The following is a 16,760-nucleotide window of genomic DNA, read 5'->3' as shown; positions in this document are numbered from 1 at the left end:
CAAGAACTTTAAGGATCAAATCCAGATTTGAGTGGGGATGGCCTGAAGGAATGGTGGAGTGCTATGCTGGTGTGTTTGCCCACCCTGCCAGCATGAGGGGTACCTAGACTGGCGGGGATAGCAAAGTCACCAATGTGTGGGTGCTACACAACTTCGCAGTGGCCACAGTCAGAAGTGGCCACTGCCTGGGAGCTATGCCGGCATTCGACACACACCGGTGCAGTGGAGAGCAGGCCAGGAATTGTTCTTGGAATTGAAACCAACTGTAGTCTGCTTCTACCAGGTTCCCAGCCTGGGTGCACCCTACTCCAGGGCTTCAGACTTATGGGGTTGTTTGGGTGGCAGGAGGATTATTCATTTCCCCTCCTTTTTGAGTTGCCTGAAGTCCCTTTGGATGTGGCAGCTTCACTGCACTGTCCCCGGCAAAATTCCTTCCCCTGTATTGGACTGCCCCGTTATTGGCTCTGAGGTGGGCTCTTAGATAATTTAATTTTAAGTGAATTATGCCCGACTTTCTCTGGGTTTGTCTTTTGTATTTTTCTTGCACAATGATTCTAAGTGTTCATATCACATTTACTCTATATACTTCCAAGCTGTAATTGATATAACTTGTTTGGTCACAGTGAGTGTTTCATTCAGGAAAATTTTTCATATACATATTATTGGCTTAAAATTGTAAAGGCTGAGAGTCCTGAGTTAATAGCACAATGAACATGCCACAGGGTTCTGTCTTGGGTCCAGTGCTAGTCAATATTTTTATCATAGACTTGGATAATGAAATAGAGAGTATGGCCCTTTTAGCACGGGCCAAAAGTGGCGGCGGCGGGCTGGTAAAACAGCATTTTGGCAGGGACTGCTCGCACAGGCGCCGCTGCCAAATCGCTGCAGCGGTGCCCGGCTCCCACCAAAACGGTGTTTTTGAATCTCGCTCAGGGAGCGAGGTATTTTGGAAACGCTGGCTTCCATTGGGTGCCATGCGAATGGCACCGGGTGGAAGCCGGTGTTTCTCTCCCAGCCCTCCCAAATGCTCCTTACTTGTGATCGCCTTCTGTCATGTTGTGCAGGCCAGGAGACACGCCCCCTGGCCTCATTATCCAGCGTTGTCGCTGTGGCAAGGGGGGCCGTGTCCCCTGGCTTCCACAACATGACAGAAGGCTACTGGAGGTAAGGAGCGTTTGGGAGCGGTGCAGCCTGTGCGAAGGCTGCGCCGCCGCCACCGCTTCCAGCAGGACTGTCCATGTGAATGGTCCCGCGGGGGTGTGCCAGCATAAACTATGCCGACGCACCTCCCCCTCAGTGCCTGTGCGGAAAGGGCCTATGTTAATCAAATTTGCAGATGATACCAAATTAGGAGGGGTAGCTAATACCCTGGAGGACAGGGGCAGGATTCAAAATGATTTGGACAGATTAGATAGGTGGGCCAAAACTAACAAAATGAATTTCAACAGAGATAAATGTAAGAGACTACACTTTGGCAGAAAAAAATGAAATGCACAGATATAGGATGGATGACACCTGGCTTGACAAAGTACATGTGAAAAGGATCTGGGAGTCTTAGTAGACCACAAACTGAGTCAGCAGTGTTATATGGCAGCCAAGAAAGCCAATGCAATCATCAATAAAAGTATAGTGTCTAGATTGAAGGAAGTAATTGTACTATTCTGCATTGGTTAGACCTCACCTAGAGTACTGTGTTCAGTTCTGGGCTCCGCAATTTAACAAGGATATTGACAAGCTGTAACATGTCCAGAGGAGGGCAACCAAAATGGTAAAAGGTCTGGAATCCATGCCTTATGAAGAGAAACTTGGGGAGCTGGGATGTTTAGTCTGGAGAAGCAAAGGTTAAGGGGTAGGGGCATGATAGCTATGTTTAAATATTTGAAGGGGTGTCATGTCGAAGAGGGAGCAAGCTTGTTTTCTGCTGCCTCAGAGACTAGGACATAAAATAATGGATTCAAAGTGCAGGAAAAGAGATTCCACCTAAACATTAGGAAGAACTTTTTGACTGTCAGGGCTGTTCGACAGTGGAATCCATTGCCTCAGAGAGTGGTGAAGTCTCCTTCTTTGGAGGTTTTTAAACAGAGGCTGGATGAACATATGTTGGGAGTGCTTTGATTGTATGTTCCTGCATGGCAGGAGGTTGTGCTTGATGGTTCTTGTGGTCTCTTCCAACTCTATGATTCTATGATTCTCTATGATTCTATCTTCAAAATTTATTCCCTTCTCTTGAGTGAATGCATTTTAAAAGGGTCCTAGGAACTTCCACCTAAATAAAAGGGGCTCAGGAACTTTTAACTCTCTTTGCGTAAGAGATGAGAATGTACATCTAACTGTCCCAGCTTGGAGGTAGCTTTCAAAGTCTAGCCTTTTGAATCATAAAGCAAACACAAACATTTATCCACAAAAGGATGCTCAGGATAGAGAGAATGCAGTATTTGGTCTGCAGCACACTTTGTATGAAGTTTCACAGCTGTCCCTCCTGGCCGCCACCCTTCACTGTTCTCCATATGTAAATCATCATTTGTTCCTTCTTCTAACAACCATGCCACTGAAATGGTAAAAGAGCTGAGAAAAAGTTGATTTGTTTAGATGTATCAATAAAACAAATGATAAGCATTTAATAAATGGGGAGAAGTTCTGTTTATCTTAACACCCCTCCCCTAAATATTTAAGCAATATCACAAAAGGTCATGTTATGTTATATTAAAGTTGTTTGTCATATGTCTTTGCCAAGATATTTTGTACTCTAAAATTATAGCTACAAGCCCATGAACATTCTGCCACCCACACTGTATAAAAACAACAATTTTAATTGAGTCTATGCTGGTTTGTTTCCATATCTGTGATTTCCCCCAAGTGTTGATAGCCCTGCTTGTGTTGAGGGGATACATGGAGAGGGTAAGAAAAGGAAGGTCTCCTAAAGGTAATCCAAGGGTTTCTTGGAATTTATAAGCCCCAGTAGTTCACCAAGTAGATGCAATAAAATTGTATAGGAACTTCCCTATGTGGCCTTTATATTGTCTTTTTTTACAAAAAAAACCCCCAATCAAAGATAGAACATTAGGCAGGGATGTAGTGGTCACATTACCCCTGTAAATATATATGAAGTTAAACCACAAATAAATGGAGAACTGTACTGCAGAATATTCCAAATGAAGTAACCAAAAATGAGAAACCAAACTTCACATGTTCTTTCCTGCAGTGTGGAATCACACTATGAGACAACAAATTCTATTATGTTCTGTGTGTATGTGTTTGTGCAAAGACCATAAATGCTGGGTGTTGTTGCACTTTTGTATGTCTTACTCTCTGTGGTTTATGCTTCAAGACTCAAGCACTTTTGATCTTTACTTCTAAGCCACCAGTAATTTAATTCCTGTAATCTGCATTTGAAAATACTACAAGATACAGATATACAGCTCATGCCTGTAACGGATGAATCAATTACCTTTTCTGCACAGGCAATTTTGGCCCCTTCCGCACACGTAGAATAATGCACTTTCAATCCACTTTCACAATTGTTTGAAAGTGGATTTTTTCTATTCTGCACAGTAAAATCCAGCTGCAAAGTGCATTGAAAGTGGATTGGAAGTGCATTATTCTGTGTGTGCAGAAGGGACCGCAAATGGGTTAAAATTGGACCACAAATGGGTTAAAATTGGATTCCTTTCAGTTCTGTTTCCATGCTGGCCATGGGATGGAGACAGTTCTGCTCGCCGTTGTGGACGAGCTCCGACTCCAGCTAGACTGAGGCGGCTCAGTGCAGCTGGTGCTGTTAGACCTCACCGCATCGTACGATACAGTAGATCATGACCTTCTGGTCTGCCGCCTCGCTGAGATCGGAATTCGTGGGACAGTATTGGAATGGCTGACCTTGTTTCTCTGTGACTGGGGATGGCAGGTAGCATTGGGGGGAGAGAACTTTAAATGGCACCACTTGGTATGTAAGATGCTGAAGGGAGCAATCCTCTCCCTGATGCTCTTTAACATCTACATGCACCCCCTGGCGGGATTAGTTCGGAGCTTTGGGTTGTGGTACCACCAGTATGCGGATGACACCCAGCTCGTGTTCACAATGGCTGGCCGTCTGGCCTCGTTCCAGGGGCTCTCCAGTGTTGTTTGGTGGCCGTGAGTGTTTGGTTGAAAGTGAGTCAACTGAAGCTGAATCCAGCGAAGACGGAGGTCTTGTGGGTGGGTCAGGGGGAGAGGCCAGTTGACTTCTGCCTGCTGACCCTTGATGGGGAGACCTTATATCTGGCCTCATCAGTTGGCAGCTTGGGGGTTACCCTGGACTGCACATTGTCGATGGAGGCCTAGGTGACAAAAACCACTCGGGCTGCCTTTTACCATCTGCATCAGGCACAGCAGCTGGCACGATACCACTCTACCTCCGACCTCGCCACAGTGATCCATGCAACAGTCACCTCTAGAATAGACTATTGTAACTCGCTGTATGCTGGCCTTCCTTTGGCTCCGATCTGGAAATTAAACTCATTCAGAACGCAGGCTCCTTTGAGGGGCGCATTATGGTGACCGAATTACTTCAGTCTTGTACAAGCTCCACTGGATGCCGATAAAGTTCCGGATCAGGTTCAAGGAGATTGTTTTGATATTTAAGGTCATAAGCGGTCTTGGACCTACATACCTATGGAACCTCCTCTCCCCGTATTGCCCCTCTAGACTCCTCCGCTCATCGGGGGGGGGGATTTACAGGGCTTTTTTGGCCCTGGCCCCCACCTGGTGGAATGAACTCCCAGCTGAGATCAGGGCCTTGCGGGACATCTGTGAGTTCTGCAGGGCCTGCAAGACTTAGCTCTTCTGCCAGGCTTTTATATCGTGCCAGCCAGCCTGACTGGAACATCACTGCCTCCCATGGGTGTCTGGTTAGGGTTTTATCTTTTATTGTTTATTATGAAAGTTTTTAAATTATACCATTTGTGTTGGTATTGGTTTTATATTGTATGATTGCTATGGTTTTATTGATGTTTGCTGCCCTGAGCCCTGTGAGAAGGGCAGGATATAAATTGAAAAATAAATAGATAAGTAAATAATAAATGAGCCCGTGTTGCCTGTGTTGCTGTTTGCATGGTGGGTGCAAGGGCCATCTGGCATCGCTAGGATCCAGGATGCTGCATGATTCACACAGGAAACACTGTGTTTCCCTGCAAACCATCCATCCAAGAATCCCCCCACCTGACAATCCCCACACCTGAGAAACCCCCAACTGAGAATGTTCCCCACCTACTTGCATGACATGGTGGCTGCCTATTAGAGTATTCACTCTAATGGTGGCTGCCTGAGAATTCACCATAATGGTGGATGAGGGAGGGGAATAGAATGCTTCCTGTTTGTTGTAGTTTGCACAGGCAATCAGGAAGTGTCTGAAATATGAGTTAAAGGAAAAAAAGTTGCTAATTTAGCAACTTTCATTTAACCCAGGTTCAACCAACTATAATGGGTTAGAAGTATTTGGGGATTGGGTTTTGTGGTTTTTTCACACCACTGAACCCATTATATTTGGCCTGTGTGGAATCACCCAATATGAAGTTAGTCATACTTGTTAATGCTTCAGTTTTGTCAGAGTGTCTGCATACAAAGCAGACATTTTAGCACTGAGCCTTAGTTACTCATTAGATCAGGATGGATCATACTAACTGGGTCTATGTAAGAGTTTCAATGGTGTTGATGTTCAGAACAGCCGCCTGGCCTTGACTGAATTCCAAAATCCGGGCGATGGGCCAGCATCTGCGGCGGAGACTCTGGTGGAGGCCTTATCTCATCGAGAGAGATGAGAACACCGTTCCCATGAGAAACCGGGAGGGGGGATGGGATGGACAGAGTTATAACCTGTGCTTCTGGCGGGAGACTTTATTCCTGCCACGTCGGGTACGTGAGCTTTCTAGGATGTCTGAATAAACGGTCTTTTACACCAAAAAGCCTTTTATTTCTGCTTCTATGGAATTCCTTACATTGTGGCAGGAATCCTAGTTCATCTATCTTCCCAGTGTAGTGGACCTCTGGTGTCTCGGCATGGAGAGGTTGAATATTCCTGAAACGGTGGAAGGCGCGGTAGCCCCCAAAGAGGGCTCCGAGCTTTCCCTTCTGGATTTGGAGGAACCGGCGGGAGAACGGGTCTCGCTGGTAACTCTTTCCCGTCCTCGTATCAACACGAGTCTTCCCTTACTTTGTTGGGACGAGGGACGAGGGAACGATCATGTGGACTTGCATGAGTCGTTTGGGGCGCTGTCTATGGATCGTGCGCCTGTGGATCGGATATCTACCAGTTTCCGTGTGGATTACAAACCTCAGATGCAACCTGTCACGGAGGAGATGGGCCTGACCACTTTTCATGCGGCAACCCAGGAGTCAATTGAACGATTCCTGGACTCTCAGATTTCGATGATGCTCCCAAGAATCCACCGTGGCATAGCACTGGGGCCCGTCCTAAGACCACCGTTGAAACCGGGACTCTATCGGGGATTGGGAGGGGTATCCGTACCAGCTTCCAATCGGACCCCCCAGATCCCGGATCAGCAGCTGCACCAGAGGCGCCCCGTGGAGCCACCGGTGGACACGAGGTGCTGAATTCCAATGAGGAGGAATCCGAAGAAAGCCTGCCTTCTCATCCAGACCTATTTCCCCTCCCGTCAAAAGAGAGCTGGGATGAGGAAGTGGCCCAACTGCGAGATGCCCAAGAAGCATGGGCCCGTGAACGCCAGCTATGGGAAGAGGAACGAAGGAACGCTGCAGCAAGAGCGTGAAAACCTGCAAAAGGACCGGGAACAGCAGCGCAAAGAAATCCAACTCGAACTGGACCGTGCCAAAGACGCGTTGCAACGGCAATATATGCAGGATCTATCGGTCCATGATAAGGTCCTGGAACACTCCAAAATGGACTTAGAACGTCAACGCGAAAATCGTTAGGCCATGCGTGCACAAAGTGAACTAACTGCAGCCATTCAACGAGACGAACTGGCCAAACTGGAACGAGAGAAAGCAGCTTTGCATGTCGCATCTCAAGATGCCTTTGACTCGCAAGGAAAGAGACTTAGCCGCCTTTGAAAAGGAGCTGAGGAAGCAGCGGGACAAGATGCCCCAAGCCGGAGTCTACGCCGTTACCGGTACAGCCAACGCCAGAGGGGCGGCTTTCTGGGTCCTGCTACTCGCGTATCTGCCACCTTCCAAAGGCCTGCTCCCACCAGAGCACCAGCGTAGCTCCGACACCTGTGCCTCCACCTCCACCGATTCCGGCTCTCCCTTCGCCGCCGCCTCAACTCTGCGCTAAAACCGCCGTAGCGAAATTCCGAGGGCCGTGGAGAGAGGATACTACAGACCTCCGATACCTGCCCGCTTCGATGGGACCGCTTCCAAACTCCCCTACTTCATCCTGCAACTCGATGCCCACATGGAGGACTATGACGATTTGTACCGGTCTGAACACGAAAAATACGGAAGGACATCGGTTCCGTCTTGGATGGAGGCGACAGCCGACTGGTTTGTGACTCTTTTGACCTGCAAGGGGATGATACTGCATATGGTGCCTGCGTTCCTCCAAGCCTTAAGGGCTCGCTTCCAAGATCCGATGCTGAAAATGAAGCCATCCGCACCATTAAATCTATTCAGCAAGGCAATCGCTCTTTTGCCGAATTTGCCCGTGAATTTCGTGCGGCGGCTGCCTCGACTCCCTCCTGAGTGGCCTGAGCGCATGAAATGTGAATACTTCTCAGATGCCGTCGACGGCAAACTGGCGAGGAACGGTGTTCCTTATTCGATCCCACGACTATTGCTGAATGGATCGAATTGGGATCTCAAGTGGCGTCTCGTTTGGATTACGCCACGCCGGGGCACGCCCAAAACCCGCTGCTACGACCACCTCTGCGACTCGCAAGTCAAGCCCAGCAGTCTCTACTGAAACCACCTCCGGCCGTCGCCGTTTGGGATTGTGCCTTTACTGCGGAGGACGGGTCATCTAGCTGCCAACTGCCCGAAAAAACAGAAGCCAACCGCTCCGGCTGCGCGCACCCCATCTACCGAGCCACCACGAAATCCGGGCCGGGCCTCCGACGGGCTGCGTCTAAGGCGGTTACCGAAGTACCGGCGATCCAGAAGAGGGGAAGTGGCGGTTTGCCTCTCATCAACGCCTTCATGGATATGGGTTCGACTCAGATGCGGTGAGTGAAGGCAGCGCTCCCATTACGGTTCAAGCGATTCTGGCCAACCCCGCTAAGCACACCTCGTATTATAGCCTCAGCCCTTGTAGATTCTGGGTGCTCCCATTGCTTAATGCGGCCCCAAGTGGCTGAAGAACTTGGATTAGACCGAAGTTCCCCTAGCTAAACCCATACCGTTCACACAAATGGACGGCAGCCCCTCGGGGCCGAAGGACCGGCCCAGTTCAAAACGCAACCAGTTCTCCTCGCACAAGCTGACCATTGGGAGAAAATTAGTTTTATTTATTCTGGCTCCCCAGTGGCCAAACACTCCATTGTCCTGGGCATGCCATGGTTGTTGTTGCATGAACCAAAATATCATTTTGGAGAAGAACGGATCTTAGAATTCACTGACCTCCTGTGTGAGAACACATGGAATGGGGATAACTCACCTCCTAATGACATACACCCCCTGGCTTCCCGTCAGCTGTGTGCAAGCTCCAATTGCTCCCGAATCACCACCGGCATTCCAACCGGCTTACCAGGATTTAGAGCCAGAGTATTTCAGGGAGCAAGAATCGCGATCAATTGCCAAATTCCCATAGAGACACTGACTGCAAAATCGTATTACAGCCAGGGGAGGCTCAACTGCCCAAGGGTAGAATTCTATCAAGCATGAGTCCCAATGAGGAGAAGGAACTTCGTGCCTTCTTAGATGCAAGAACCTTGCTTCGCTAGGATTCATCACTTAACGAGCTACCAAACACACACATGCTGCTCCCTGTATTATTTGTTAAAAGGACGAGGTCTTTAAGGCTCACAATAGGATTACCGAGGACTTCAATGCGGTTTCCTGTCCAATAAAATACCCTTTGCCTTTTGATCAAGGACCTTTTAGATGCATTGGGCAAGGGACGTATATTTACTAAGTTGGGATTTAAGAGAAGCAATACTACAGAGTCAGGATTTCGCGGAAGGCTATGAACATTTGACTGCATTTAAACACAAAATTTGGACAGTATGAATACTTAATAAATGCCATTCGGGTTAAGTGGGGCCCCCGGAGCTTTTATGGCCTTCTATCAACGAGAGTTCTACATGACTTACTTTACAAGGGAAGTAGTTGTGTACTTAGATGATGTTTTAATTTATTCACAAAACCATGGGAGGAGCATGAAGCCTTGGTCTTAAGAAGTGATTAAAACGCTATTCGCACAACTCCCTCTTTGCAAAACTTTCTAAAATGTTGTTTTCACCAATCCTCCATAGACTATTTGGAACCTACCGGATCTCTTCCGAGGGGTTAAAAATGGATCCTGCTAAGATCGAAGCAGTCCTCCAATGGCCTGCCCCCACCAATCGGAAAGAACTCCAGTCTTTCCTGGGGTTTGCTAAAATTTCTACTTCTATGCATTGACTTTATACCCCAAATCTACCGGCTGAACTGACTCTCCCACTCCACAGACCTCCTTGGTACGCACTAAAGGTAAAGACTCTGCCACAGGCTGCCAAGCCTGGGGCCCCCCTTTCTTGGTCTAAGGAATGTCAGACAGCCTTTTCAACATTTGAAATCAGCTTTTACTACCGAACCTATCCTAAAACACTCCCTGACCCCAGATCTTCCTTTTTGTGGTTCACGTGGATGCACTTCGGACAAAGCGCTTCTGGTGCAAGCCCCATGTTGCAGAAGAAATAAAGATGATAGGCTTGTTCCGTGTGCTTATTTATCAAAAAAAAATTCTCCGGTGCTGAGCTCTTCCAAGCTTGGACTGTGGGAATGGAGATAAAGAGACTCGCGACCATACCAAAGTGAAGCGCTCTCCACTTGGCCACCTGGCTGGAGGGCTAAACACCCCTTTCAAGTTTGAGGTGGGATCCACAAGAACTCTGGGCCGCCCTTTCCACCTCAAGATGTCCTCAGCCGAAAACAACTCCGTTGGGCGATAATTCTTTTCTCGTTTCTCTTTCACTGCGTCCATTTTTTTCCTCTGGAAAAAACCAAATAAACTGGCTGATCGGCTTCTCGCGCTCTGCCCGAGGAGAGGGTGGAGCTGCGCTTTACGGGATATCCGGCACTGTTCTCTCCCCCTCCCAATTGGGGCTGGCTGTCACTTTCGATCCTCAGAGCGTCCACTCCTCCCTTCTCCACCCATGTCCCAGCCTTGGATACTCTCTCTTTCCCTCACTGGGAGACTTTCGAGGGGAGGCTGAGGGCTGGCGCTGAGCCGCCAGCGGAGGAAGGTGACTCTACCAATTACGCTTTGGTGAAGATGGTGTTTTGGAAGCGGGGATTGTTGATGCGATGCCTCCCCTCCGTAAGCAAGTTCTCGAAAGCCTGTCAGTGATGCCAGCTTCGGCTGGACATCTTTGGCTTCCTTAAGACTCTGCATCTATTGGCCCATCGTCAATTCCTTGGTGGCGCGCTATCGCGCAAAGACCTTTGAGACATATATCAAAGGATGCTTTCTGTTTGTCGCGGAAGTTTCAAATCCAAGATTCGGGGAAAGTTTCTCCCATGGTCTGTTAAGAGCCTCTCCCGGTGGCCTCCCGTCCCTGGGAAGTCATCTCCATGGATTTTTATTACCGGACTTTGCCAGGAGAGTCAGGAGCAACAGCAGTCTCTGTGGGTGGTGGGTGGATTTATTTTCCAAGCAAGCCCATTTCATCCCATGTACTTCCATCCCTCTCGGCTCCCTAAGTTAAGCAGCGTCTGTTCATTCAGCATATATATCGTCTCACACTCCTCCCGTCAAGGTGGTAGTCTCGAACCCTTGGGCCCCCAATTCATTTCAAAGTTCTGGAAAGCTTTTCTGGGAGCTTGTTGGGGCCGCCCCTGACAATTCGTCGTTCCCTACCACGTTCAAAGTGGACCCGGTGAGTCGGAGGAGAATCGAACAGAACTCCTGGAACAAGTATTTCACGTTGTTACACCAACTATCACTTCAAGACAACTTGAGATGCGATTTAATTCCGCTTTGCAGAATCGCCTACAATAATGCGGTTCATAGCAGTACAAAAAAACCCCTTCGAAATTCAGGTGTCAAATGGCGGTCCTTCCCTCCGTTGCCACAACTGCTCCGCGATGAAGCGCTTTTGAATCCTCCAGGAGTTCCAACAGTGGATTTCATCTCTGGCCGAGGGGTGGAAAAAGCAGTCCAGAACCGCCTATACAACAAAGCTAAAGATTCCCAAAAACTCTCCAAGCTGGATAAGCACCGCTTCTGATTTCCCTTCCCCTACGTGTGAAGCCTGGGTATATTTGTCTACACTAAGAATCTCCTGTGAGGCGTACATAGAATTTTTTCAAAACTGGGCCAAAAGATTTGTGGGACCTTTTAAGATTACTAAAGTGATTAATGATGCTTCACTGCCCGGTTGGACTTGGCTCTAATTCTCTAAGTAATATCCATCCTGTCTTTCATTCCAGATTTACTCCAGGAGGCTCCCGTTTCCGATGCCTGGCTTACGACCCTCGGAGGAATACCCCCGCCGACTATAATTGATGGCCAAGCAAGCGCGCATTGATATTCTGAAATTGACGCTTCATCCTGGACTCTGCAGCTTTAATCGCATAAGCGGCTTGCAATATTTAGTCTCTTGGGTGGGATATTCACTCTGGAGTATAACTCAATGGGTCTATTCATAGAAAATATTAGCGCCCCTTCCCTTGATTTCTGCACTTTCCACCCTCAGCACCTTTCCGCTTTACAAACCTGGGAGAAGTTTTTCTTAAGGGAGGCAAGAGTGTAAGAGTTTCAATGGTGTTGGGATGTTCAGGAATAGCCGCCTGGCCTTGACTGGAATTCCAAAATCCGGGCGATGGGCCCAGCATCCAAGCTTGGCCGGAGACTCTGGTGGAGGCCTTATCTCATCGAGAGAGATGAGAACACACCGTTCCCATGAAAGAGAGAACCGGGAGGGGGGATGGGATGGACAGAAGTTATAAACTTGTGTGTCTCTCCTGGCGGGAGACTTTATTCCTGCCACGTCGGGTACGTGAGCTTTCTAGGATGTCTGAATAAACGGTCTTTTACACCAAAAAGCCTTTTATTTCTGCTTCTATGGAATTCCTTACAGTCTAAAAGCTCAGACAGTTTACAATCAAGTACAGATGAAAGAAAACAATGGTAGCAACTGTTCCAAGCTATTTTTCTATAAAGGTGACTCAAAGAGTACAACCAAATTCTTTATCTGAGTCAATAAGAATAATGTTACACCATGCAACATTGGTAGCTCAGTTTCCTCAAGAAAATTCACTTTCTTAATCACCAGTTTCTCCATCGTATCTAGATATTCCCATATAAATCAGAGCTATTAAGTGTTGGTGGCGAACGGCCCTAGGGACATGGGGTAACCCATGTCCCCAGGCCATGCCTTCTGGTCATGTGGGGGGCTTTCGGTGTGACCAAATGGTTTGCGCCTTTGGCCGGAGGTGAGGATCTGAGCCGGGTGCGTGGCCTGCAGCTGGCTCCCAGTCCCTAGGAAGGTTGACGGCTAAGCAGATCTCGCGGCGCAGCCTCTGCTCACCCTTTATCACCCTCCAGCCCGAGAAGAGCGCAAGAAGCTGGAAGGAAGCTTGGGATCCACCAGGGCTCCCAGTCCTGCCTTCTCCAGCTGCAGAGGGCAGGACTGGGAGCCCTTGCCTCCCTGACAAGCGGTCCAGTGGAGGAGAGATCTTGTTCACCGCAGGAGACCTCTCCCCCACTGGCATGCCTGGTGGAGGGGAGAGGCCCTGATGGGTGGAGGGAGGGGAGGAGTGCAGAGATGGAAAGAGAAACTAGCCATCTTCTGTTCCCCTCACCTGCGGCTTCTCTGGCACTGTGGGTGTAGGGATGGGCTTCCTGTCCCTTCACCTGTGATGCCAGAGAAGCTGTGGGTGAGAGGAAAAGAAGCTGGCTGGCTTCTCTTCCCATCCCTCACATGCACCATGGGTGCTGCTGGGCAGGGAAGAGGGGCTGGCCACCACGCAGCCTGCTTCTCTTCTCTGCCCAAGCAGCAGCCCCGGTGCAAGAGAATCTCTTGCCCCCTCCAATTCAGGTAAATGTGGGTGGGGGTTTGTGAATGGGTGGGGGGCAAGGCACCATGCCACGCATGGGGGGGCACCCGGAGGCGGTTTTGTTAAGTGTTAAGTGCACCTTTGTTAAGTGTTATTATGTTGCTAAGACACTTTGAGGAGTAAAATATGTTTGTTGAATAATAATGACAGGTAGAATCTTGGATCTGTCGTCTGGCCTCTAAGAAGCATTAACTTCCTTGTTCTCAAGGAATGCTGATAGTTAAATATCATTTGAAGAAAATCTTTTCCTCTTTTGAGTTAGAAAAACCCTTGTTACTCATTGTCACTTTATATACATAACCTACATACTCTAAATGTTGTATGACCTGGAAATTCAAGGTGTCTTATGAATGTATCTTGAATGCAGATCTCTGCCAACCATCCATCATAAAGGTTGCTTGGTGTTTTTTTTTTAATTTAAAGGAGGTCGAAAAACATGGTACCATCTGATTCAGTAATGCTGTCTGACATGGCACCTTTATTTTGAACTCACAACTTAAGCTGAACCATAGCTGCACAAGGTGGCAGTGACAGACAAAGCTGTGGTATGGAATCGAATGGATGAAGAGTGTGGGACAAAAGGCTGAGAGTAAGTATGATTTACCCTGCTTGATACTGAAATGTTGGTTTTACAAGCAGGTCTAAGCAGAGTTATATCTGGGGTGGAAAAAGGGGGAACTGCGCTTCAGGGTATGCATGCCTCCCACCCCTGCACCTAGCTCCAACCCCTCCCACGCCATGCCTCTGCAGAATGCTCCGGAACACTCCCAGGAGGAATGCCTCCCTCCACGCTCCCAGCCCACGGCTCGTGGGCCGTTGCGCCCCTCCCAGCCCCATTGACGCTATACCACTGGTTATACCCTTCTGCGTCCATTGTCTTCAGTGAACATAGAAGGATGCGACTCTACTTAGGATTGCATTGCTGTAGAGTCTTCTGCTTTGGGGCTTGAGATGTGCTAATCAAGTTTTACTTCAGAATTTTGAATGTACAAAGGTTGGTTGGACTAATCTTATTCTTTTGTGTCCAAATGGGTATTGTGTCCAAATGGATATTGTGTCCAAATGGGTATTGCTCACCATAAGCCAGACAAAACTATTATCTTCAAGCTGCTATAAGCCTGTTTGCAACGTGTGTTCCATCTGAGATAAGTGGATCAGGATATTAACGTATTTTCTGAAAATTGCATGTTTTTCAATTAACATTTCAAAAATACCTTTTGGGAGCCAAGTCCTGATTGGACAAATGCCTTGCTCTTCTTTTTTAACATGAATATGAACTAAAGAATTGTTACCTGTCATTCCTTGTGCATCTAATAGGACTTTGATTACTCTCCCCTTGCAAAGCATCCTATTGGGACAACATAACATACTTACAAGATCTAGGCATAGCTTAAAAACACTTTGGAGGAGTTCTTCAGGGATGCATAATCCATATTATTTATGTACTTTTCTGAGGAAAATCAAATGCTTGAAAGGGACATTATACTTAGCTCCATTAGCTGATGGTATTTATGACTTTTCCTGCAGTATTTCACTATAAGCCATTCTCTTCCACCTATAAAATTTCCGTTAGTCAATTAAAATGTTGGATACTATATTCATATACAATACATGTGTTGGCTAATTTATCAAGTGTGTCTCTATATGTTTCAGAAGATATTAGTAGTGTTTGTGCCAATCTTGATTCTTGGGTTTGTATTTAGAGGAACCTGCAAGTTTAAGTAGACAGTATCTGTATATTCTTTCTTGAGAGGAGGTTCTCTTCAGCTTCTGTGCAAGTTAGAAATATTTCAGCAGACTTAAGAAGTGCATATCTTTGACAACAAAATCTCAGTAATGAATATTTATTGCTCCACTTCTTTAAAGCAAACCCCTTCTCATTAACCTTTTCTATGCTTTATAATTCTACAGTTCTCAGTTGCTTGCTGGAAAATTTTCTGTTATGAATGGAAAACAAATCCTTCATCTATTATCCTTTAGATTCTAATCCTTTCTTTTCTTCTGCCATGCGCTTTTATAAGTGGTTTCCCAGAGAATGGTAAACTGGCAATATATCATTACAATCAAACCTCTGGCATTTAACATTGATCTTATCACCGAGTTGGACTTTTTCAGTTCTTTGTGTGGTGCTCCTAGGCCTCCAACTGAAAGGCCAAATTACAAAACCCTGCTCTATAGCTTGACATTTAAAATGGGGTTTGAGTCCCATATTGTTCCATGTGCTTTGTACTTTGAGTAATCTAGGAGGAGCTGACACTCCTTTAAACTATGAGGTAGACACTTTGGCATAACAGCAGTAGGGCTGTTGTTGTTGTTGTTTTTAATATGAGTAATCACAGAAAAAAAGACTGAAATTCAATTCTGACAATAGCAAATGGATAAGCCCATAAATTACCAAGTTATAATTTCCAGACTGTAAAGTAGGATGCAACTTGAGAGGTGTCCAGAACATTTTTGATCTCATACAATTTAGCTAGAACACTGCCTAATATTGAATGTGACTATTCTGTCTACTTCACCTTTGCTTAATATGACTGTTAATTTTTCTGAGGAGGTCTGAGGAGAAGATGGCATGAATTTAACTTGGGACCTTTGGCATGCTAACCATGTACACTCCTACTCAGTTGTTGCCCCTTCCAGTATTGTTGAATGCACTGCTAGAAAAACAATGTTTTGCCTCACTTTTTTGGTTGTTTTGGAGGACAATAGTTTGGTGTGAACATTATTTGCTAAAGTTGCAAAAATCAAAGATGGTTTTATATCAGGTGTTGAGTCTTTTGATTACGTAAAATGTCTTCAATGGGAACTTGTCTGAAGGGATTTAACTCAGCCCAGCATTAACTTAAATGTATCATAATGTAATGGAGGAGAGTTGGGGAAGAGTTGTATAAATACCATGGACCCCCAAAAAGACAAATAAATGAGTTCTAGATCAAATCAAGCCTGAACACTCCCTAGAAGCTAAAATGGCTAAACTGTGGCTATCATGCTTTGGTCACAGAATGAGAAGAGAAGATTCACTGGATAAAACAATAATGCTAGCAAAAAGTTGAAGGCAGCAGGAAAAAAGGAAGACGCAAAATAATATGGATTGAGTCCATCAAAGAAGACTTGACCCTCAGTTTGCAAGATCTGAGCAAAGCTGTTAACAATAGGATGTTAATGGATCATTAATTCATGGGTTCACCATAAGCCAGAACCAGATATTTTGTGGTGTGTGTGTTAAGTGCCATCTACCACAGTACACTTGTTTTGCTGCCCCCAGTCCATATGGAAGAACAGAATGGGTGATCCTCAAATCTTCATCCCACAGCAGTGCTTAATTATTAATATTGTACTGATAACATTTTTGTATTAGTATAACATTAGTATTAGTATTGATAACATTTTTGGAGCTTTTCCAAGCAAATTTGTGTCCATTCCCTCCTTCATTGTACTGGAAAGTAGTTTCAGTGGATTATATTTTTCAGGGGCTAAATCCATACCTTTCAACTGTAACCAGAAACATTTGTGGCTAGATACGTGGTATAGCAGTTACATCTCTGGACTTTTGA

Source organism: Sphaerodactylus townsendi, linkage group LG03 (genome assembly GCF_021028975.2).
Source record: "Sphaerodactylus townsendi isolate TG3544 linkage group LG03, MPM_Stown_v2.3, whole genome shotgun sequence".
In the NCBI taxonomy this organism is placed as follows: Eukaryota; Metazoa; Chordata; class Lepidosauria; order Squamata; family Sphaerodactylidae; genus Sphaerodactylus; species Sphaerodactylus townsendi.
Note: the sequence above shows the minus strand (reverse complement) of the source record.